The sequence below is a fragment of the Lepisosteus oculatus genome, chromosome 14 (assembly GCF_040954835.1).
Source record: "Lepisosteus oculatus isolate fLepOcu1 chromosome 14, fLepOcu1.hap2, whole genome shotgun sequence".
Lineage (NCBI taxonomy): Eukaryota > Metazoa > Chordata > Actinopteri > Semionotiformes > Lepisosteidae > Lepisosteus > Lepisosteus oculatus.
In genome coordinates this window covers 11,777,339-11,802,845 of record NC_090709.1, presented here as the reverse complement: position 1 = coordinate 11,802,845, position 25,507 = coordinate 11,777,339, and the positions used below count along the sequence as shown (strand labels likewise).

Below are 25,507 nucleotides of genomic sequence, written 5' to 3'. Positions count from 1 at the left end.
AGGACCAGCCATCTGAGGTTCTACAGCCATTACAGCCACTGACCACCGTAGTGACCACAGTATGCAGAAGCGCTTTTCTGTTTAATTTAAAACTCAGCTTTATGGATATTCCTTAAAATTATAATTGATTTTATTCTGGTGCTATACATAAGGAAAAATAATAAACATTTTGCAGTATTAACAAGAATTTCACCTCGACAATTAATCATAATATTAATTCAGCTTATATGTTTTTTAAACTATCTTCTATTAATGCTGTATTAATAGTTTTATATGCAGTTATACACTATTACACACAACACAGACTAAGGATAATGTTTTTTAAGTACTAACATATAATTATTATAACTATTAATATTGTAGATATTTAGCAACCTTATCAAAAATGTTATACAACTTGACAATTCCTTATCTATTACCATAATAATAAAATACAAAATTTTGGCTGTAATTTGGGTCATGTGCTAGGACTTGTGGAAATGTTCCCATTTGCAAACAAAAAGGAATACAAATGTTTTAACAATAATACAACATCTTCAAAATATTAACCAAAGGTTGTTTATTTCATTGTGCTCAATTCTGCCTTCTCTAACAGGTATAATAACAGACTAGTGTATTAACAGAGATCAGTGTGTTTTTAAACACTGTTGTATTGATCTGACTGATATTTAATTTTACACACTGATGAATTAATATGTGTTATTAAACACTGGAGTATTTTTAGACTAATATTTTAAATGAGATAAGTGTGTTATTTAATACTAGAGTATTATTGAGACTCCAGTATTATTACCATTGACACATTTTGTATTTACTGTATTATTAAAGTAACATTAATAATAATAACATTATAACATTATGGAAATGTTATTTAAAAATAGAGTATTTTGAGAGAAGGTGACAATTTTAGTGCAAAGAACTATTACAGACAGGTGATCAGAGATAAAAGTATATTTAAGGCACGTTTCCGATTAACAAATAATATTAGTAACTATTGCAGGTGAATGTGCTGATACAAATAAGAGTACTGAAGGTAAATGTATTAAAATATTTTTGATCCATGGTTATTTTTGAGAATGATTACAGTAGTTTTAGATACTATGGTAATTATATTACAGAAGGATCTAAGATTGTAACACGATTGAGGACAAGACATATAGTTGTGTTTATTTGTTATAACAGTCACATTCAGGTGGTAGGTATTTGTATTGCAGTGTGTTGTAGTTTTCTGACCTGAATCCATACTGGGTGCTTTTAGACAACAATGTCCAGTTTCAGTAACAACACAGGAGTCCTGAGGCAAATCTTGTAGTTTTTTCAACCTTAAACAAAAGTTTGGGATCTGTTCAGACTGGAGTTTTATTTGAGAAATGTGTCTATTATGTTGGAAGAAATGTGTATTTGACCCGGAAGTCCTTCATTTTGAAGAGAGAAAGGTTTAATTATTTTTCCATGTTTATTCTGCATTTGACTGATACTTCACAGCTAAATGAATTGTTGTTTGTAAGTCTTAGATAACTAATGATAGGGATAATTTTTCTTACATTATGGAATTAAAAAAAAAGATTAATAAAAACAACCTGTGCACTGTGATCCTAGAATATATTATTAAGTGCAACTATAATTCAATCTGTGAATTATGTACTAAGATCTTGAGAGGTAAAAGCTAAAACACATTGTTCACATATTTATCATGTAAGCATAGCAAAAAAATATATGAATAAAAAGTAGTATTTGAATGAATTGTAGCATATAGTGTGTAATGGAAAAAAATATTTCACACTCCAAAGTGAAGGTGATTGAAAATTTAATCAAAAAGAACAAATCATGTTACTGTAAATGTGCCCTGGACAGTAAGTATACACACTTCATGTACAGACTGGGCTGGGACTGACTCACGTCAACAGCAACATTCCCTCGAGCGCTCACCCTGTCATTCAGACTGGGTCAGGACGTCTTTCAATTAAACCTTCAGTCTTTCATTCAGGCTCCCAGTCACACTAATCACCTCTTTATTTGAAACTGTTCAGAACACCGAATCTCCATCATTAGAGCTAAACCTTGTGAACCTAGCAATCGCATTCCTCTCATAGTCAAGTTTATCACTCGGTTATTTTAATTTCTCACTACTCCTGCTCTTCGATCCTGAAATATTTTCTGTGTTTTAATTCTTTCCTGTTCCTCGCTGACTTTCCAGCCTTTCTTTTCTTTATTTCAGCTGGGAGACAAGTGTCCCTCTTTATTTTTTCTTTCTGCTCACCTTTTTCATTCAGCCCAGCAGCCTGCATTCGATCTGTTACTCCCTGATCATTCAAACTCTGAAAGAGCTCAAAGTCCTGCGCCTGGGTTTCAATTATATCTCCTGCTGCAGATTTTCCATCTTTCTGCAGCATTACACTTCACATATTTCAGCACAAGTTGTGAAGCATCCATCTATTAAGAAAATATTTTTATTGATTCTGTTTTGGATTTTATAACTTATTTTCAAAGTAGACCATTAAAAAGACTTATCAGTGTTTAAATCAGTGTCTGATACAGACGTGTGGTCAGTGTGCACTGCTAAGTACATGTGGGGCCTGAGACCCAGATACACCAGATAGACCAAACCTGGTTTCAGTCATTCAGCCTTCTGACACCACAGCCACTGTCCACTGTACTGACCACAGCTTCCAGAAACCCAGAACACCTTCAGTACAGTCAATGTCCACTATACTGACCACAGCTCCCAGAAACACAGGGACATCGTCATTACAGTCACTGTTCACTGTACTAAACACAGCTTTTAGAAACACAGGAGCACAGTCATTACAGCTACTGACCACTATACTGACCACAGCTTCCAGAAACACAGGAACACACTCATTACACTCACTGTCCACTGTACTGACCACAGCTTCCAGAAACACAGGAACACACTCATTACACCCACTAACCACTTTACTGACCACAGCTTCTAGAAACACAGGAACAGCGTCATTACAGCTACTGACCACTGTACTGACCACAGCTTCTAGAAACACAGGAACACAGTCATTACAGCAACTGACCAATATACTGACCACAGCTTCTAGAAACTGAAGAACATAGTCTTTACAGCCACTGTCCACTATACTGACCACAGCTTCCTCAAACACAGGAAGACCATCATTACAGCCAACTGACCACTTCCAGAAACACAGGAGCACAATCATTTCAGCCACTGTCCTGACCACATTTTCCAGAAACACAGAAACACCGTAATTACAGGTACTGACCACTATACTGACCACAGCTTCCAGAAACATAGGAACTGTCACGCCCTTTACAGCCAGAGGGCGCTCCTTCTCTGTCCTGTCCCTAGTTTCCGGTCTGCTGTCCTTCCTGTCCCTCTCTTTCCCTTGGGCTATATATTTCCGGGTCTTGCACTCTGTCCTGGCTCAGGATTGACGTTCGGATGTCCTGAGACCCGCCTAGCACCAGGGCGCCCCACGTCCGCTCCCTGAGGGCACAGGTTTCTATACGGCATTCCTGAACTCTTTGCACTAATGAGCCCGGGCATTTTTCCCATCTCGCTGCTAAGCATTTGGATCATTTTCCGCTCCCCTGCTCCCCACGGTTAGTCCCTTTGGACGTCCGTGACAGGAACACTATCATTACAGCCACTGACCACTGTACTGACCACAGCTCCCAGAAACCAAGGAACACAGTCATTACAGCCACTGTCCACTGTACTGACCACAGCTTCCAGAAACACAGGAAGACCATCATTACAGCCACTGACCACTATACAGACCACATTTTCTAGAAACACAGGAACACAGTCATTACAACCACTGTCCACTCTACTGACCACAGCTTCTAGAAACTGAGGAACATAGTCTTTACAGCCACTGACCACTGTACTGACCACAGCCCCCAGAAACACAGGAACATAGTCTTTACAGCCACTGTCCACTATACTGACCACAGCTTTTAGAAACACATGAGCACAGTCATTATAGCCACTGTCCACTATACTGACCACAGCTTTTAGAAACACATGAGCACAGTCTTTACAGCCACTGTCCACTGTAGTAACCATAGCAGAACAGCCCTCTGCAGTCACACAGTGATATGGACAGAGAGATATATAACAGGATCTGGACACAGGTGTTTGGAGGGAGAGGTGAGATGGCTGCTGGTGGACTTCCTGTCACTCCACTGTCTCTTGTTCCCCATGGGAGAGACTAGCAATCCAATCAAACAGGTAAAACCAAATACAAATTCCAGGTGTGTTTCTAAAATGTATTAATATAAAAATATCTTGTAGACATGGTGATAGGGATTGTTTCTCTCTCTCTGCAGGCAGTGCTGATGTGAGGCTGGTGAATGGTGCCAGTCCCTGTGAGGGGACAGTGGAGGTGTATCATGGTGGAGAGTGGGGGACAGTAATTCACTATGGTTGGGATCTCAATGATGCTACAGTGGTGTGCAGACAGCTGGGCTGTGGATCTGCTGTTTCAGCACCAGGAAGAGCTCACTTCGGACCAGGGTCTGGATCAGTCCTGCTGGGTTGGGTTTCCTGCAGGGGGTCAGAGGCTGCGCTGAGGGACTGTGGAAAACATGGAGTGAAACATAATGGCTACTCTCATGCCTATGATGCTGGAGTGAGGTGTTCAGGTAAGAGACAGAGACTCTCTCCAGTCTCCAGCTTGAGGACAATGAAAACTCCTCCACTGATCTAGAGTCCATCATCATGATCAATTAAATTAAAATTAAATTAATTAAAATCTAGTATTGATAATATGATGATAATAATAATTCAAAGCAATATACGTTATAAACATAATATATTTAATTTGATTGGTGTGTCTTGTTTCTGTGTTTCCTCTGTTTATGCAGTCTCACTGAGCCTGTAGCTCATCCTCTGTCTCCAGGCACTTCAGTGTTGTTCAGTTTAAACAGGCAGGCTGTGCTCAGTGAGTCTGTATCTACTTCACTTTGTCTTTACTGTTTTAGCACTGGTGAAGTGACAATCTGCTGTGGTTCCACTGTGCTGTTGGGTGAAATGCCTTTTCATTTTCAGGTGTTTTAATGGTATTTTGGTGTCAGTGTCAGTGGATCTGGTCAGTTTCAGGTGTGTTTAAATGGTATGTTGGTGACAGTGTCAGTGGATCTGGTCAGTTTCAGGTGTGTTTAAATGGTATGTTGGTGACAGTGTCAGTGGATCTGGTCAGTTTCAGGTGTATTTAAATGGTATGTTGGTGTCAGTGTCAGTGGATCTGGTCAGTTTCAGGTGTGTTTTAATGGTATGTCGGTGTCAGTGTCAGTGGATCTGGTCAGTCTCAGGTGTGTTTAAATGGTATATCGGTCTCAGTGTCAGTGGATCTGGTCAGTCTCAGGTGTGTTTAAATGGTATGTTGGTGTCAGTGTCAGTGGATCTGGTCAGTTTCAGGTGTGTTTAAATGGTATGTTGGTGTCAGTGTCAGTGGATCTGTTCAGTCTCAAGTGTGTTTTAATGGTATGTTGGTGTCAGTGTCAGTGGATCTGGTCAGTTTCAGGTGTGTTTTAATGGTATGCTGGTGTCAGTGTCAGCGGATCTGGTCAGTTTCAGGTGTGTTTTAATGGTATGCTGGTGTCAGTGTCAGCGGATCTGGTCAGTCTCAGGTGTGTTTAAATGGTATGTTGGTGTCAGTGTCAGTGGATCTGGTCAGTTTCAGGTGTGTTTTAATGTTGGAGCTCAGTGCTGTAGTGGAGTTCAGCTGCACTACCAGCTGTCCAAGGGGCTGATCCTTGGTGGTAGAGTGACTCTCGGTCTGATTCTGAGGAGCCCAGAATTTAATAATTTAATGTCAGATAAGCTCCTAATGCAGCTTTGGATATAAATAGAAAAGAAAAAGAACAGTTCTGTTGGTTCATTCATGTAATTTAATTATTTCACATTTGCTATTTCAGACTGGACCTCTAACGTCTTAACTGCTCTGCCATATTTTGACTTCTTTAAGGCACTGATGGTCATGTATTTTCTTGTGATGCACTGTAGCCAGTAGCTGACTCTAGACCCAGGTGTGTGTAATTAGTGCTGAACTCCATGAGAGTGTGTCATTCTCTGAGATCTGCTTTCATGTGGAGAAGCACAACCCTGGATGTGTCCAGAGTGTCTGTCAGTGCCCAGGTCAGACAGTCCTGCTCCAGCAGTGCAAGGCTGTGACAGTCCTGGTCTTGTCCAGAGTGTGTGTCAGTGTCCAGGTCAGACAGTCCTGCTCCAGAAGTGCAAGGCTGTGACAGTCCTGGTCTTGTCCAGAGTGTCTGTCAATGCCCAGGTCTGACTGTCCTGTTCCAGCAGCGCCAGGCTATAGGGAATCTTTTCTTTGAGTCTACGACATGTCGTTCTGCTTCTGTGAATTTGGTGATAAGGATCAGTTTTTCCTTCTGTATTTATTAATTCTACAGCCCTAGATACACTGGGAACCATGAATTGGAAGAAGCAGTTAGAAAATGGATGGATGGATTTGTGATCAGTGTCTATTTTTACTTATTCCACAGCCGATTGTGTTCCACAGGTGGCATCTTCAGCACTGTGGTTATTGCTATGAACATGTGGAACAGCTGGAATTATGCTGATAGTTTGATTTGTAATATTCCACAAACTGATAAATTTAGTGTCTCTGATTTTTGTATCTTGTATTTGCCCCAGTGTACAGATAATAATGCACTGAACACCTTCTTTAGAGGCAAATGCTAGAGCACAGAGGTGTCACGGACGTCCGAAGGGACAAACGGTGGGGAGCAGGAGAGCGGAAAAAGACCCATATGCGTAGCGGCGAGACGGGAAAAAGGCCCGGGCTCATTAGTGCAAAGAGTTCAGGAATGCCGTATAGAAACCTATGCCCTCAGGGAGCGGACGTGGGGCGCCCTGGTGCTAGGCGGGTCTCAGGACATCCGAACATCAATGCTGAGCGAGGACAGAGTGCAAGACCCGGAAATATATAGCCCAAGGGAAAGAGAGGGACAGGAAGGACAGCAGACCGGAAACTAGGGACAGGACAGAGAAGGAGCGCCCTCTGGCTGCAGAGGGCGTGACAAGAGGTGGAGATTGATGATTTAGAGTCTTAACATTCATCTACAATTATTAGATGTACATGTATCTACATTATTTCCAGAGGAAAGGAATCAATTTTACAATCTGTAAAAAAGTTCAGCCCCCAAATATTTTATGGTTAAACTTTTTGAAGTTGACCTTTCAGATTTTTTTCCAACTCTCCTCTCTTTCATTTAATTTTTATTTATGTCCTATTTTCTACTTTCTTATCTATATCTATCCTATTATCTATATTCTTATTGAAAGCACTCTGTATTATTGTACAATTGATTGTAATAGTGTATGTATTTCTAAAATGTAATTTTCTATGCCTAATTATAGGTGTAAATATATTTATGAATGAAACAATAAGAAGTCAAGATTTAAATTGAGAATCTATGATATTTATTTTTCACATGAAGTTAATTTATTTTCATAGGGTAGTAAGTTAAATTTTCACAGAAGCCAGGTTCAGCGACAGTGAGCAATGAGCTGCACTATGAGAGATTACCTGCTCAGACTGACAGCCTGTAGTTCTCTATTGCAGGTTTTGTGAGGCTGGTGAATGGACACAGTCTTTGCTCCGGGAGAGTGGAGGTGAATCTCAAGAACACCTGGACCTCAGTGTGTGACTTTGACTTTGACTGGCAGGATGCAGAGGTTGTCTGTCGGGAGCTGGACTGTGGGGCTCCTTCAGTGATACACAGAGGGGCTCATTTCGGACAGGGCCAGGGTCCAGTTGGGTCAGAGCAGTTCCAGTGTACAGGACAAGAGTCCACGCTACAGCACTGCCCCACTGCAGCCAGGCCAGAGCAGAGTTGCTCCCAGAACAGAGCTGTGGGTCTGACTTGTACAGGTAAGATTGTCACACTGTTTTCACTCATGGAAACAATCGTTATAGAGTCGTAAATTATACATATTGTGATTGGGTGATCTCTGTTATAGACTGAGTGATCTCCAGGGGAGAGTGGGTGATCTCCTGAGGAGTGTCGAGTGGGACAGCATGCAATCGGCAGGTTCTAGGCAGGGTCCCAAGCACACACCCCACACACCAGACTTAATTTAAAACATGATTTGTTAGCTGGAACTTACAGTTTATGATCTGGACCTGGCACAGTAGACATAGGAGCTTGTTGTTTTTGAGGATGTCGGTTGGCTGTGTTGGTGTTCCGATCGGCACCCGGTGTGGAACTGCTAGGGGAAGAAAATAACACAGGTGGTTCAGCGTAAGAACTGAGGGGATGGTGCTTTCTGCCTGGGCTGTCTTGTGAAACGTGTATCTACAGCCTGTGCAATGGCGAAAACTGCCCTTCAGCCTTGAGGCTGGGAAAACGAATCAGCCTAGGCTGTGCCAAAGCCTGTTTTAATAGCAGCAGCCTACCCTTCAGCCCTCAGACTGTGTGGGAAAAAAAGTACAGTTAGCAGGTAGTAGGTAGATTTTTCAATTGTAACAAAGCTTCTCACCAATGAAGCTAGGAAAAGTAAGGTAAACAGCCAGTGTGATGGCAAGGACTGTTACAGAAATATCAACGCTATTCTTCAGGCCTAAGACTGGAATTGTAGAGATAAAAATATAAGTGAAAACCTTCATCTTGGGGACGGTTTATTAATACTTTATTTCAATATGTGCCAGGCTGAGGCAATTATTGGGGAATTTTTCTGTCTTCTCAAAGTCCATCCTGGTTTTATGTGGCCTAGAGCAGGGTGCTAATTTTCTCCTATGAGCTGCACATCGTTATCTTACGTATGGGGAAAACTTGGAAAAATGAGTCCCCAGGGAAAGTAGCACCCTTTGAGGAAACAATCCCTTATGGCATCACAATATCTGTCCTTATTCTATGCCTGCTATTGGTTTCTCACTCACTATGTGCTGGATCTTATAGTTTTTTTCACTGTATTGGTACTTTAATTTGTTGTATTTCTTGTGGCCTGCTGTGGTGTCATGCTGGTGAAGTTCTCTCTTATCTGCAGGATACACAGGGTTCAGGCTGGCGAACGGCTCTGACTCCTGCTCTGGCTGAGTGGAGTTACAGTGGCTCTTCAAGGACTGGGGGACAGTGTGTGACCTGTACTGGGACCTGAGAGATGCCAGGGCTCTCTGCCAGCAGCTGGGCTGTGGAGAGGCTGTAGCAGCACCAGGACAGGCCTGGTTTGGACAGGGCAGTGGACCAGTAAGGGCTGATGTGTTTGAGTGCAAGGGCAATGAGAGCCGTTTCTCACACTGCGCTGTCTCTTCATGGGGGAGAGCAGTGTGCTCTCATGGACAGGACGCAGGAGTCATCTGCTCTGGTGAGAATCGTGTATTTAAAACACAGTGACACTCCCTCTGCTTACACACAGAAGCACACTGTTTTCATGATTGAATATCTGCTCTGTTACACACTCCCAGTTATGTAAGAGATGCAAAAATGAAAACACATATTCCTTAAAACGTGAGTGTGTTTTAAACATGTCATATCTATCTCAAATATTCCCTCAAGGTGTTATTAGGTTGTTATTTTCTTTCTGATGGATAGATGCACAAATACACTGAGGACTAAAGCTCAGTTTTATATTTATGTTGATATCAATGCTCTAAAAGATTAAAGAAAGTTCTGTACCTCAGTATCCTGTAATTAACATCTGACCTGCTTAATTAGTTTAATTAATAGAGCCCAATTAAACAGGAGCCTGAAAAGAAAGTGAGTCTCAGAAAGTCAAAGTTTACAGATGTTATGTGCAGTTGAGCCCCACACACAGCTGACATTCCACTGGTGAAACATCACTCCTGTGGACAGAAATGAGCTCCTTTCTTCTCTTTTACAGACTCAAATATGACCAGAGATTCACCTGGAGCAGGTAAAGAGAGAATGAGGACTGTCTTAATCACATCAGTGCTGTTTTATTTGTAGTTTCATTTCTGGTGTTAAATTGCTCCTCTCACACAAGGTTAACAGTCTGATTTCTCTCTCTCTGTTTGTTTCACAGACTTCCTTACTTCAGCTCTTCCCTCTTCCAAAACACCAGGTATGAATAAGCCCCTGTTCTGTATCTCCAGGGCTCTCAGTGTGTGCTGATGTCTCTGTTGCTCAGTGGAATCCCAGATCAGTCAGTGAGGCAACAGCTGTGTGTGTGCAGTTTTTTCTGTGTGTCACAAACACACTCGGGTCTTTGGGATCTACAGGAAACACATCTATCTGAATAATGCAATTTGACACTGGTGGAGCTATTGTCTCTATGCCCAACAGTGGGTCAGAAAAAATAACTTATCTGGTATACTGTTTATGAACAATGTGGAATATGTTAAACTTACTGTATATATTAAATATATATATATAATATTATATATATATACTGCTTATGAACAATTTGTTACAGTAAGTGTATATATTAAATTAATCAAAAGTCAAGAAACACTGTACTTGAACTGTATCTGCTGTGCCTAGTGGGCCAACTTGTAACAGGAGGTCATGGTGATCTCTTAGAACTCCTGATCTCTGACCCCTGACCTCTAATTTTCTGGTCCTAGATCAGCTATCCCTTAGGCTGGTTGGGAGAGGAGATGATTGTGCTGGGAGGCTGGAGGTTTATCACAATGGCTCCTGGGGGACAGTCTGCGATGACTCCTGGGACCTGGCAGACTCTCAGGTGGTGTGCAGGCAGCTCCAGTGTGGGACGGCCCTCAGTGCCCCAGTGCCGGCCTCCTTCAGCCAGGGAACTGGACCCATCTGGCTGAACGAGGTGGGCTGTCTGGGGAATGAGTCGTCCCTGGGGGAGTGTCCCTCAGCATGGTGGGGACAGCACGACTGTGGACACAAGGAGGATGTGAGAATCCTGTGTTCAGTTAGGGGAGATAATTAAAATTACAATGATTCAGATAATTTAATCCCACATTGTGGATATGGCTTGCATCTAGAGTGCCTAGATATGTTTGACTTGTGAGGATGTGAGAATCTTGTGTTCAGTAAGTTAGTTAAGTAAAATAATCCATATTCTTAAATTCCACGTTGTGGATATGGTTTGCATCTGGAGTGCTTAAATACATCTTGTTGAGGAAAAGACTGAGCTGGATGCAGAATTAATTTTAAAATAAATATTTATATTTATGATACAGTTGTGAATGCACATATTCACATCCCAGCAAAAATAAATAAAGAGAGAAAGAAGATAAATTCACCTCCACTTTAATGGGTATATATTAATCTCAGTCCTCCAGTAAAATCTAGGGTCCAAACTTTATAATAATAATAATAATAAACTTTATTTTATATAGCGCCTTTAAAGGTGGCTTCTCAAAGCGCTTTACAGGATGACAATAACAATAAATAAGAAGACTAAACAATAAATAAGAAAATTTCACAAGACAGGACACAATTATAATTACAACAATACAACAATAAAGATAGAGGAGACCGTGGAAGATGGTATTAAGAAGAGCAGAGGGGTGAAGAATGGAACCAGTTAAGTAAAGGCTTTTCTGAAGAAGAAGGTTTTGAGTCTGGATTTGAAGGAGTTTAGAGAAGGTGACTCTCTAATATCCTTGGGCAAAGAGTTCCAGAGCTTGGGGGCATAGCAGGAGAAGGCCCTGTCGCCCATACAATGTAGACGGGCTTGGGGGACAGTAAGGACTTCTCACATCAATAAGACCTGTTGTCTGTTTGGGTGTATTTGTCTTGGCCATGATCTTTCATGATTTTCTGCTTCAAATGTTTCATTTTGATTTGTTCCAAGAATGGCTTCTGGTCGGATCCTGATGAACCACTTGGTGTTAAATGTCACCCTGAGCCTCGTTTTCTCCACTCACAGCGCTGCACTGCTCACCCTGAGCCACGCGTTCTACTTTCATGCCTCAGTCTCTTAGTTGTGCTGCTGCTGAATAGCCAAGCTGATCAGAATTACATTTTGGGTCAGAACCTGATCATGTAATGGGATTTTAAAGCTCTGTGTGATGCACTGTCCAGATTCTGAATGAACAGAACCACACACTCCTGTCACCTTCATGTCAGCTGTGTTATTGTACAGCTGTCCTTGTTTCATTACGTGAGTCAGTTATAACTGGATTAGTACAGGAAATGAGACTGGTTGCTGTTCACATTGTTTGCTGGTTGTTTCTTACCAGTTCAGATTGAAACGTTGGGCTGTCTTGTCAGGGTTTGTTGCCTTTGACTTTCCCTGCTGTCTTGACAGATCACACTCTCCTGAGACTGTCTGCAGGCTGTTCAGGACAGGCAGAGGTTTACTACAATGGCACCTGGGGCAGCATTTGTGCCAACAGCATGACAGACATCACAGTTGCAGTGATCTGTAAACAGCTTGGCTGTGGAGACAAGGGCACTGTCAGAGAGACAAACTCCAGGCTGAGCCCTGATCCCAGATGGCTGGACTTTGTCTCCTGTCGCAAACACGACTCCACCCTGTGGCAGTGTCCCTCCTTCCCCTGGGGTCAGAATGACTGCACAGACCGAGAAGTGGCTAACATCACCTGCTCAGGTACAGAGGGAAGAGTAATGCTCTGTAAATTAGTGTTTTGTTTAGAACAGACAAAAGCTTTATACTGAATTCTTAGTAATTTATATCCAAACATGTATAAAATTAAATAATTATTATTAATCTTTGAAGGTCCTAGAAAAGAAGCTGACAGAAGCACTCCAGCCCCTCAGGAAGAGCAGCCTCAGCAGCACTGCCCAGGTGAGTTCAGTGTGTAAAACAGTCAGAGACACTGCAGCCCTGAGCTGAGGAACAGTAACCATACAGCTCTCTTCTAGAGCCACTCAATACCTCACTAACCTCTACTACAGTCACTGAGCTGAAGACACTCAGTAACCTCTCTGCTCTCGTCTACAGTCACAGATCTAATGACACCAGTAACCTTTCTGTTGTCTTTCAGTCCCACTGGCTCTGCGCCTGGTTGGAGGCACTAACTGCTCTGGCCGGGTGGAGCTGCGGTACGAGGGCTCCTGGGGGACAGTCTGTGACGACTCCTGGGACCTGCAGGATGCCCAGGTGGTCTGCAGACAGCTGGGCTGTGGGGACGCAGTGAGTGCAGCAATAGAGGCCTCATTCGGACCAGGAAACGGCGCCATCTGGCTGGACGAGGTGAACTGCACAGGCAGTGAACTTCACCTGTGGGACTGCTGTCACTCTGGACTGAATCAGAGCGACTGTGGACACAAGGAGGATGCAGGGGTTACCTGTACAGGTGAGGAGAGTCTTAGAACTGTAGATGAACAAGGTAGCAGATCAATGGAGAAGTTAGACTGATGTCACCCATACTCTATCACTGCTTAATATCTAACTAATCCAACTAAGATCATCAGTCACAAGATTTGGATGTTTTAAAGCCATGTGTGTGTGAACAGCACTAGGCTTTAATTCTGAACAAGACACCATTCATCCAGCAATCCTAGATTTGACCTCAAGGAACAAATGTAAAGATTTTTTTTTATTAAGACCACTCTGGATTCAACTTGCTTTAAAACCAAAGACAAAATAATGACAGTTCTCCTATCTCTTTTACAGGTTTGTCAGAGACAACAGCCAGTCCAGCAACAGCTACAGGTGAACAGAAATCTTCCTTGTCATTGATAACTCCTGTCTTTCTGTCTCTTCAGATTCCCAGTGTAGCTGTAGTGTCTCCCTCTCCTCCTTGAGTGTGAAGATCAGTGTATCTTCAGATTCCCAGTGTTGTTGTAGTGTCTCCTCTCCTCCTTGAGTGTGAAGATCAGTGTCTCTTCAGATTCCCAGTGTTGTTGTAGTGTCTCCTCTCCTCTCTCAGAGTGAAGATCAGTGTTTTCAGATTTCCAGTGTAGATCTTGTGCTAGTGTCCTCTCTTTCCTCACTGATTTAGTGACAGTCCTGATGGGTTAGATTGGGAATCCTTAACTGTTCTTCATTGATCTTGGGTTCACCCTGAAGCCATGAGAGCCACATATTGGAACAGGAGGAGAACAGGACATGTGTCGAAGTGTATATGAGCCCAAGAGCACCTCTCCTGATCCCTGTTCATCCATTGTCTCCCCCTCTCTCAGGCAGAACCAGGACAACACCCCAGACACAGCCACTGGGAGGCCTGTCTGCCTCGCCCCTGGTCCTCCTACTGCTGGGGGCTCTGCTCTTCGTGGTGCTGGCCCTGTTAGTGGGGCAGCTGATCCAGAACAAGAATCTGAGGAAAGGTAGGGAGGGAACTCTCCATCCACATAGTGACCTCTAGTGGTCAGTTCTGTCACTCACATGGAACTTATATTTACATAATTACCTTGAGGAATAATTCAATTCAATTCAATTCAACTTTATTGTCATTAAACTTACACAGGTGCATAGTATAATGAAAAGTGTTTCTCATTAGTCACTCAGGTGCAGTATATAAATAGGACAGAAGATGAGACAATAGACAGTTACACAATAAGACAGTTACACAATAGCAATAATAGTAACATGTAATAACATAACATAAATAACATGTAATCAAGTAATCGAAAACTGTGCAAAATTCCGCAGAGAAAATTTAACAGGACAAAAACAGTGCAAGGTAATTCTTGGAACAGTGCAAAAAAATAGTGTGGTTAAAAGCAGTGTGGTTAATTAATATTGAATATTATTATGCCTGTTACAATTTTACTGGGCTATCGAGGGGACAGTACAATTTTGGCTTACATGTGTGTGTGGTGGTGTAGGAGTACAGTGGTTATGGGTACAGGAGGATGTTAGGAGAGATCATAATATGGTGGGAGGGAGTGGGGGCATCACCAACTTGACAGCTCTGGGGAAGAAGCTATTTTGGAGTCGAGTTGTGTGCGACTGGAGTGACCGGAACCTTCTGCCAGATGGTAGGGGAACAAACAAGTTATGACCGGGGTGAGTGGGGTCAGACATAATTTTGGTGGCTTTTTTCAGACTCCTGGTTTTGTATATTTCCTGGATGGATGGTAAGGCACTGCCGATGATGTGTTGGGCAGTTTTGACCACCCGCTGTAGTGCCTTACGGTCGGATGCGGTGCAGTTGCCGTACCAGACTGTGATGCAGGTGGTCAGTATGCTCTCCACCGTACATCTGTAGAAGTTGGTGAGGATCAGTGGGTGTAGGTGTATTTTCTTCAGCCTTCTCAGGAAGTACAGCCGCTGTTGTGCCTTCTTGATGAGACTGGAGGTGTTCAGTGTCCATGTAAGGTCCTTAGAGATGTGAACGCCTAGGAATTTGAAGTTATTCACCATCTCCACCGCAGACCCTTCTATGTAGATGGGGGAGTGAACTTTTCCTTGTCTTCTGAAGTCAACAATCAGCTCTTTGGTTTTGCTGATGTTGAGACATAGGTTGTTGGTTCGGCACCAGTCTGCAAGTTGTTTTATCTCCTCTCTGTAGGCAGCCTCATCGTTGTCAGTGATCAGGCCCACGACTGTGGTATCGTCAGCATACTTGGTGATGGTGTTTGTGCTGAACTTAGCAGTACAGTCGTGGGTGAACAGGGAGTAAAGCAGTGGGTTGAGCACACAGCCTTGAGAGGCACCGGCTGTGCCCCGGTAGAGACCTGGTAGAGAAAACCATTTAAAGTTTAAAAAAGATTATCAACAATTACAGATGGAGATATCAGGAAATTTGCAAATCCAGAAGCATAACATTTATGTGCTGTAATGTCCAAAGAAGGTTTAGTAGTCAATGTTTGATCTTGTACTCCTCTCCCTGCATGTTAACCCTGAGTGTCTCTTTCCTCACACAGCCCTATCTAAGGGAGCACTCGCCCCCTATCATGATGCCGTTTACGAGGAAATAGAGTACAAACTGGCCAGAGAGGGAACCTACAGCGCCCCCAGGAGAGGTGAGTGGAGAGAGTCTTCAGGAGTGATTAGTCTCCATCTTCTGAGGAAGATCTGAGGACTTAACACTTGTAGAAAATCTCACCATACTGGTTTTAAATCTGTAGAGTTTTCTTTCTCAACTGCTGTCAAAGTAAGTGAAGAAAAGCATCATAAACTCTGTGTTTCTGTTGACAACCTGGCTTCTCTCCCAGTAAGAGACAGTGCTGACTGACTGTAGGATTTTTTTTCTCAACTGGTGTCAAAGTAACTGACACCACAGTTCACAGTTCCTGATCTGCCTTATACACACAAACTCTGAGATACTGTTCATACCCTGGCTTCTTCCACAGCCAGTGGAAGACAATGAGTCTGCTGTCTGACTGCAGGTAATATTGATCTGTCCTCCTGTTCACAGGGAGATTCCTCTCTGACGAGCTGCCCTCTGGATACGATGATGTGGAGGACAGTGAGGGAGACCCAGTACCAGGTGAGGGGAGGTGGAGTCAGGGGGCTCAGTGTGGGAGTGAGGAGGTCTTCAGTCCAGTACTCACTCTCACCTCAAACCAGGATGCCATTTAGAGAACTTATGTAGAAAATCCTGAATTATATAAATATAACCACACGTGTTTCTTCAGTGTTGCCTCACACTAGCCTTATCTCAGCAAAACTAGACCTGGTCAATACTGGGGTGGTAAACAGGGTGCTGCTCTAATTGGTTTTGATAGAAAAGGAGACTGCGGAAAAGCATGCTGTAAAAACTGCCTTTCAGATCAGATAAATCAGCGACCCTAGAGTTTTGGCTTAACTATACACCACAAAACATTTAAAATCACACTTTCCAATTACTTTGCAGCTCTATGGTCAAAGTAAGTCTGAGTCCTGAAGTGTAAATTCTCTGTCTCTCTGTGTGGTTCAGGAGACTCGATAACCTCTCTGAAAGAAGAGATCCCAGAGTACTATGATGATGCTGTAACTGTACCTCAGAGTCCAGATGCCTTGTCAGGTGGGTAATTTCAGTCCAATCACATGGGGAAACTCTGCACCAATCCCACAGAGTCTGAATCTATCTACTCTTTCTTGGATCTCAGCCTCTGAATACAGAGTCTGTACTATTCTGTACCAGTTACATGAATCTGACTCTCTCTCTGTGATCTCAGCCCTGATCACTCAGTCTGGGTCACTGCTGACAGTGTCCGGCTCCTCTTCAGTATCTCATAGGGTTCACATTACCACCCTCTCTGTCCAAATACAGCCAAACATTCTCTGCCCTGTTTTCCTTCAACATCTTATTTGAAAATCTAGGAATTGTTTTACATTTATTACAGTTGTGAATAGGACTGGAAATCAGGTTCCCCCTGATCTCCTGTACTTAGAGCCTGGAGTTTTAGATCCTGTGTGATGTTCAGTTAATCAGTGTGTTCTGATGAGCTCCAGCAGTCCTGTGCTCTAGATAACTCAGTGTGCTGATGTGTGACAGTGAAGCTGTGCTCTGTGTGCTTTAGGAAAGCTGATGTCCTCTGTGAAAGAAGAGGCCCCTGAGTACTATGATTATGCCATCACTGTGCCCCAGAGTCCAGACACTGTGTCAGGTGAGTTATTATAAATAAGACTAAGGAGTACCCCCTGTACCAGCCCACAGTAGCCTTTGTCATTAGAAATTAGTCTCAACCTAATTTCATATCTGCAAATAAACACTACCTAGAAGAGAAGAGATTTCTTACAGGCCAGTCTGTGTCAGAATGACAGAGCCATTACTGACCTTCTCTTCTGTTCACAGGGAGACTCCTCTCTGATGAGACACCCTCTGGATACAGTGATGTGGACGACGGTGAGGGAGACCCCACTTCAGGTAAAAGGGGCTACAGCCAGGGGACTCAGTGTGGGTTAGGTAGTTCAGGGATGGGAAAGATAACCTCCAGTAATCCATCTCTGTTGTCATCCAAGACAGGGGGGAATCAGGCATTTTGCAGTAGCGGTAGCTTCACTCTGTCATGTCCTACAAGGATCAATAACAGCTAACAAAGACTGAGTGACGTGAATTGTACAAAGTTAGATCACAAAGATCACAGTGTCACTGAAACCCACCTTCTGACACACCTAGCCAATCAGATTTAAATTGATTTAAATTGATCAGCAGCTGATTAATGATGAGTGAATGAGGTCTGGGCAGAACAAAGCTTTAGATTCCCCAAGACCAGGAATTCTGTTCTCTAACTGCAGAGAGAATTACTAGGCTCAGAAATTACTAGGTCTTCCTCACTGTGGTTTTAGAGCATTGATACTTCATAAGTATAAGTGAATTCTACACTGAATCATCAATTCTTCCAAAAAGATACAATTTAATTAAAAAAACCTATTAAATGCTTTTGAGTACAATATTGTAACATCTATTCTGTATACTATAACTGTTAGCCCACTAATAGCCATTGATATCAAAGCAGATTACTTCTCAGATACAGTATGTTCTATTATGCTTATTGTTTCTTATGCAAATTATGATTATATCAATAAATTGTATATTGTCTGGTTAGAATATATGTGTGAGACTATAGATTATTATGTTTGATTAGTTCCTAAAAGTCTACAAGTACTCTCAAAATATACTGCTATAATTTCTGATTGTTACAGAAAATTAAAATCCCCATTAACTACACTATTGTGACTACGTAAGTGTTTTAAAAAATCTAGGTACATGTGGCTAATGTCAAATCAATTCCAATTCCAATTCCAATTACAGTACACGGTTAGGGGCTGCAAAGCAAAGAGATGTTTGCTGAGATGTTGAGGTGTGAGATTCAGTGATCAAAGCAACCATAAAGTTTAGTTAAGTTCTGGATAAATGATTGTCAATCAACTGTCCAGGAATGATAGAAGGCGAGAGCTACTTCTTGCTTCTACTACTTGTCCAGATCAACCGGAAAGACCAGATTGGAGTTTAGTCTTTGAACCTCATAAAGATAGCTTGCCTTTCTGTTGTTTTTAGAAACTTTTATTTCTTCTTTAGAGAATCCCTTAGTTAAAGAGTGCCTCTCCTGGCTAGTGGGAGCATCTTTAGAACAGGGAGATAGGCTCCCATTCATTTTGTAACAATTGGGTTCACAAAGAGATTTAACTGTAGGTTGTAATGTCTTAGGTTTAGAAGGTTTGGTTTCTCTTTCTTTTATATAGGTGTTCTGTAAAAGCTGAATACTTGGTAGCAGTTTGAGGATTTTCTGGGTGGTTAGGATGTAGGTGTCTAAAACACCTTGTTAGCAAATTTGTAATTTCGTGCTGTATATTTATGTTGTGTGTAATTTCGTGTGTGTAGTGTTTTTAATAACAAATATTTAACTAATTGTACTTTTTTCAATAAAGCTGTTCCAAAGAACAAATCTCTTATGTGCCTTTAACTATACCAAATGCTTGGGTATATTCTTGGCAAAATCTTTAAAAGTTGGGGGTTATGATTAATTTATTTTTTAATTTATCTACTCAGTCATTTTTGATATTCACAATTTTCATTATCCTAATATGTAACAATATTATTTCAATAACTGGCTCATTTGACAAATCATGAGTCTGTCTCTCTGTCAGGTGTCCTCCAGCCTGGCCCTGGAGTGGACAGGGTCCTGCCCACACTGCCCTCTGAAGAAGGAGCCCCTGCCCCTGATAGGACTGACAACGATGATGTTGGGGATGACTCTCAGGGGGAGGATGGGCGCTGTGAGACTGACAGAGCTGTCTGGGAGAACCTCCTCCAGCAGGTCTAGACACAGAAGAGCTTCACCAACAGAGTCACACAGTCTTACAACAGTTCTGAGCACTGAGACTGTCTGTGACCTGAGTCCACTTCACTCCACTGCTTCCACACTGACACTGTCTGTCACCTGAGAGCTCTGACCAGTAAGTCACTGTCCTCATTGACTTTGTCTACAGGACCTGCAGTTTGTGTTTTAAAACAGGGAGACCTTAAAGTTCCCTATTCCACTCAGTCTTTTTTCTTGTACAATATGTTTCTGAAATAAAACTATTAATTGATATAGAATTCTGAATGTAACATTTCTGATGTGCAGAAATGTATAGACATTATCTTAACGTTTCCTTTTTAAAAATAAACTTTTTAAAACCATTTTGTCATTCATTTGTAATTTCTTAATTTTGTACAATTAAAGACTTTTAATTAAATATATAAGGAACCTTTGGCCAATCACAATGATAAAATCAACCCCAGAAGGAGAGAATGCCTAAATGTTTGTGATCAATTCATAAGTATGATTTAATCCACACAAGGAACAAAAGGCACTGTCGACAGAGCCAGATACAACACAACCAAAGAGACAACCTGGCTGTTATTTACATTCCCTTCAAATCAAAAGGTTAAGATAGATAGATACTTTATTGATCCCATGAGAAGAAATTGCATCTATCTAAGACTCCTTGTCCTGCCTTCAGGAGCTGCTTAATTTAAAACGCAGCATCCCACAGCACTAGAGATACCCCAATATTCACTTTATACTGCACCTCAAACCTTAGGTATTTTATAGCACCCAGATTGACCAGTACAGAGCACTAGATACAGTAAAACATCTTCATATTTGAAAGAAATGTGAGTGTTTTGCACATTTCAAGCTACAACAAGTAAACATTTGAGTACCTAAGTCAATATCACCTGGAATGATCAATAATGACCAACATCGGCAACTTCCAAGAAAATCATTTTCACTCATTGAATTTGATCTTCATACTCACCTTGCATTCTCAGCTATAATACTTCAAAATTACACTGCAGATTTGGTGGAAAACTTCAGAAATCTGTACAATTGTATTTTAATATCTTGGTATATGTACCTTCATTTTAATATACATGTAAACATAAATGCTGTTCAGTATATTGTACTTTTGTTGTACTTTTTAAAACATTTTACCTGAGGATGCAAGGGGACTGTTATATCTTGTGATACATGCAAGACATCTGTAAAAGAAGGTGAAATTTTAATAAAATTGGTGATTAAAAGAAAACCACAACTTGTATGATATTATCCCTCGATATCGAAGATCAATTGAAGGATTTGAAGAAACTATCAAAGAAACAACAGCGATACCAGATGATTTGGGTTTTGAACCAATGATTACACCTCAATAATCAATTCGTCCTCAAAAAAAGAAGAGACAGGCATGTTTTGAGCCTCATAATGATCCTTTTCTGGATCCACAAGAAACGTGTTTTGGATGTACTTATAACTTCCATCGAAGAGAGATCTCATCAGTTGCATGCAATTGAAACTTGACTTTTTGGATAGTATTGAAAATATTTTTAAAAAATAAAATAAACAATTTTCCAACAAAGATGTCATGAAGTATTGCCAGGATCTATTCTTAGCGTTTGGTAGTGATAACACTGCTGATATTGATGGAGTAGAAACGTACGATGCATTGACAGGATTTCTGAAGCGAGAAGTCCTAGAATGCCGCCTATAAATGAGCTAGGATTCATACCAAGAAATACTTTTTGTTTTCCACCCAGAAGGCTGCTATTGCATTACACACCTTGTGAACATTAGCAGTTTAGGTAGCTTCTGGGTGCGATTTTCCGAAACCGAAACTAAAAACAAAATTATTTAAGATGCACCATGTCCAAAAATTGTAAATCGAGACTAGTATTACTACAGAAGAAAATATTTAGCTGAAATATTAATAAGACTATGTAAGTATAAAAAGTAGAACAATTCAATTTATATAACTTATTTTTTATTCTTATTAGAAATGGGCTCACACACCAGAAGACACTAACGTTTATCTTCGTTAGAGTGTGTGAATAACAGTTTAACCCAAAATGTTTGTAATTGTGATTTTGTTAAAATGCAATAAATCGTCTATCAGCAGTAAGAAATTATTAAGAAAGTAAGAAATTGGTTTATTTCACAAACTGTAAGAGAGTTTACAGTTCGTATCCTTCGCTTTGTCTTAACTTAAGCGTTCAGGATCCAAGCCCGTGTGCGGACGGTTGTGTTTCTTGAATCTCTTGTAATCATCAAAAGTCGTTGTTTAGTCCTTCAGTACTTTCTCGAGTTGTACCATGCATATTTTATACGATTAATACTATTCATGCTCTTTTGCCTTTTCCTTCACATACGGAAAAAGTTCAAAGTGTCCTTATGGCTGTGCTCCACATCTACACGAGAGCACCTGTAACAGTACAGGACACGCAGTGAGGAGTTCGCGCAGCTTTCAGTTTAGTGCGGAGCCCAGAGGGAGGACTCGCTCGCTGAATGATTTCTCAGGAAAGCCCAGGTGAGATTTAACAGGTGATTTCTTCAACAGCAATGGCAAGTGTGGAGACGTTCTCTGGATTTCCTGAATATGACGTTAAATTAGTTCAAATCATTTGTTGTAGTTAACAGAACTAAATGCTTTGGAGGTACATCTAAAACAGCAGAGCAACACTGTAGCACTTCGTGTGTGACTGAACTTAATTGTGTAAACCTGGCTCTCTATGAACACCGACAAAGAGTTCTCACTCAACAGAAGATTGCGATGTGAGCACAATAATATAAAGCACGTGGAGATGCCAGGAATTGAACCCGGGACCTCATACATGCAAAGCATGCGTTCTACCACTGAGCTACATCCCCAGTGGTGTGTGCTCACGGAGAATGCCTGCAATTTCCCACTTTCGCGTTTCCTCTACTACAGAGTAAATTCATGGGAATGAAGAAATAAGGAAGGAAAAATAATCGCATTGAAGCTTCCAGAGACTGGGCAAAAATGAATCAGTTATTTTTATATCCAGTCACACGGGCGACGGTGGTTAATTCCTCGACGGGGGAGTACTTTTTTACCTCCTTACTCTACTGTCTTTCAATTCTGTTTTCTTTGAAAGCTTACGCATAGAACAACAGCAGTACTGATGATTTTCATGGATTGATGCACACTTCTTCTGTACAACTCCAGTGATAAAGCCCTGTCTGTAAATATTGTAGAAGAACGAAAAAGGGTGAAACAACGCTCCAACCATAGGAATGGTAACCAGAAGGATCGTGTTCTTATTTAATATGTCATTTTGAGATGCCTTGTCAAAGCAGACAGGCGTTAGAGCTGAACAAATAATTTATAGTGGTGGTCGTAAACATGGAACATGTTATTTCTATACCAGGAAGAAAGGAGCAGACTCTTAAACTCTTTAACTCTTAAGTTAAAAGAGACAAAAACGACACCTAATCACAGCTAACATTAATTAAAATGACATCACAACAAAAGAGCAGAGCCTTGAGTGAATCAAATTCGTTTTCATTGAATGTCTGTGTCTTCATCACTTTGACCGGGGTAAAGTTAGCTTGAAGTACAAAAACGATTTTGGCACGCCTGTAGCGTTTTTATGAAACAATTGCTTTGTATATACAATTGCTCTGTGTATAAAGTACATTGTGAATGTTCTCACAGCCTTCAGTTTGTCTTTTTATTCCACGCACGAATATTCTTGTGTCCATATCACATATCATATAACACAGAACGCCTTTAAACCAAATGCATTTTAAAGACCACGACTTTGAAATAAACATATCAGTGAGCTTATTATTCTTTTCTGACACTCGGGGTTTTGATTGATGCGCAATTACGCACCATCTGGAACACTGGGGGACCGCTGTATACATACATACGTTCACAACGCAGAAATACTGCTCAATAGAGTTTCATGCGAAAAACCCATATATGACCATAGGAAGCAGAACAGCAGTTTCCAATTACCCAGACTGTCAGCATGGGAATAAAGCTTTGTTTTATTTCTGAAACCCTTTCTTTATTTCCTGTTTTCATTCTGCAGGACAATTCCTATTCTTTACTCAACAGCTTTTTAAAAACAGCACCCATGATGTTCAAATCATGATGTCCATGATTGTTTACACAGAAGACTGGCAGAGCTTTGGGTTGTGAATCTCTTTTTCTCATGGTTTTATTGAATGTGGCACTGTGCACTAGGATAGGGGGATGCTGTTCACAAGCCAATAGAATTTAGAATTTAGAGCTCGCTGTATCACCTGCAAGTACACAGCCACCACCACACTCATTCAAGGCCCCTCAGGACAATTCCGGATCACCCAGACAGCATCTTGTACCTCCAGCAACCTTATTTACTGTATCTCTTGCAGTAAATGCCCAGCCATCTACATTGGAGAAACAGGAAGGAGACTCGGAGACCGCTTCAGAGAACACGTCAGGGCTGTGAAAATTAAAGATCTCTCCAAGCCCATTGTTTCTCATTTCACCTCTGACGGCCACGACCACACTAATCTCTCCGTCTGTGTTCTCAAAGACGGTTTTCCGAACTCATACATCAGAAAGACCACCGAAACTAAAATTATTCTGCAGTTAGGATCACACATTCTCCCTTCCCTTAACGACAGATTACTGTTCTTTTAAATTTTCTCCATTCATTGGAAGTTTCATTTCACACCTCTCTGCACCCATTCTGACTTCACACCTCTTGATTGGCCTCTCTTTCTGTCCCCTGCTCCCGCCTCTCACTCCTCCTCCCTCCCAACCTTTGTTCTCCCGCTACTTTACCTTTGCCTACTGCCCTGTCTCTCTCACACCTGAAGAAGGCTCCACGGCCGAAACGTTGTGTTCTCTTTCTTCTTTTTTTCAGCATGGAATAAACCTATTACTTGTTCCTTTGCAGCCTACGCATGCTGACGCAGCTACCCACCTGAACTACTATATTCTCTGTTGTGTATCTCTTTGTGTTTGCATCTCTTCGAGATTATATACCTTGTATATTGATAACCCTCACAGTAAGGTCTGCCGCTCGTATCCAGGCAGACTAGTATATCTTTGGTGCACAATTTATATTAATAAATGTATCTCGTGTATTGAACCCGTGTGTGTGCGTTGTTAGTTCACTGCCTTGCTTTGGGTTGTGAAACCTCTTTCAGTTTTTTTTATGATTTTTTCAATACGGCACCGATTAGACATGCAATACACTGGGATAGGGAGGTCCTCTTCATGACTCAATAGCATTTGAAGCACAGCATTCACAATGCTACAACCAAGTGTTTTACACACCAGGCAGCCCCCCTCACCTTATACAACCTTGTGTTGGGTTGTGAAAGTGTTCTTTCTTTTTTATGATTTTTTTAATATTGGGGTCTTCTTAATACATGGGGTACATGCGGATAGAGCCTTAAAAGGTGGCTTCTCAAAGCTCTTTACAGAATGACAACAACAATAAATAAAAATACACAAGATAAAACACAATTACAATATATAGAGGAGACCGTGGATGGTGGTACTAAGAAAAGCAGAGGGGTGAAGAATGGAACCAGTTCAGTAAAGGCTTTTCTGAAGAAGAGGGTTTTGAGTCTGGATTTGAAGGAGTTTAGAGAAGGTGACTCTGTGATATCCTTGGGGAGAGAGTTCCAGGGCTTGGGGGCAGAACAGGAGAAGGCCCTGTCACCCACAGAATGTAGATGGGCTTCGGGAACAGTTAGGAGAGCAGAATTAGAAGAGAGAAGGTTGCGAGGTGGGGAATAGGGCGATAATAGTTCAGACAGGTAATGAGATGCCAAGCCATGCAGAGCCTTATAGGTGAGCATGAGAAATTTCATGTTGTGCATTTTTTCCCCTCTGTAACAAGAAACATGTGCACTCTGAATTGAGTGGGTGTCAAATTTGTAAACCTGAAATTATTTTTTGTTCATATAGTCATTAAGATCCAAAAGA

The 25,507-nt window shown here is 41.5% G+C and overlaps 1 non-coding gene and 1 pseudogene across 1 annotated transcript; both read right to left on the bottom strand.

Moving 5' to 3' along the window:
• The window catches only part of LOC138242769 (zinc finger protein 271-like), a 735,173-nt pseudogene that overhangs the window by 27,919 nt on the left and 681,747 nt on the right, over positions 1–25,507 (bottom strand).
• On the bottom strand, positions 22,351–22,422 carry trnaa-ugc (transfer RNA alanine (anticodon UGC)). The gene has a single exon. It is a non-coding gene; the product is annotated as a tRNA-Ala (tRNA).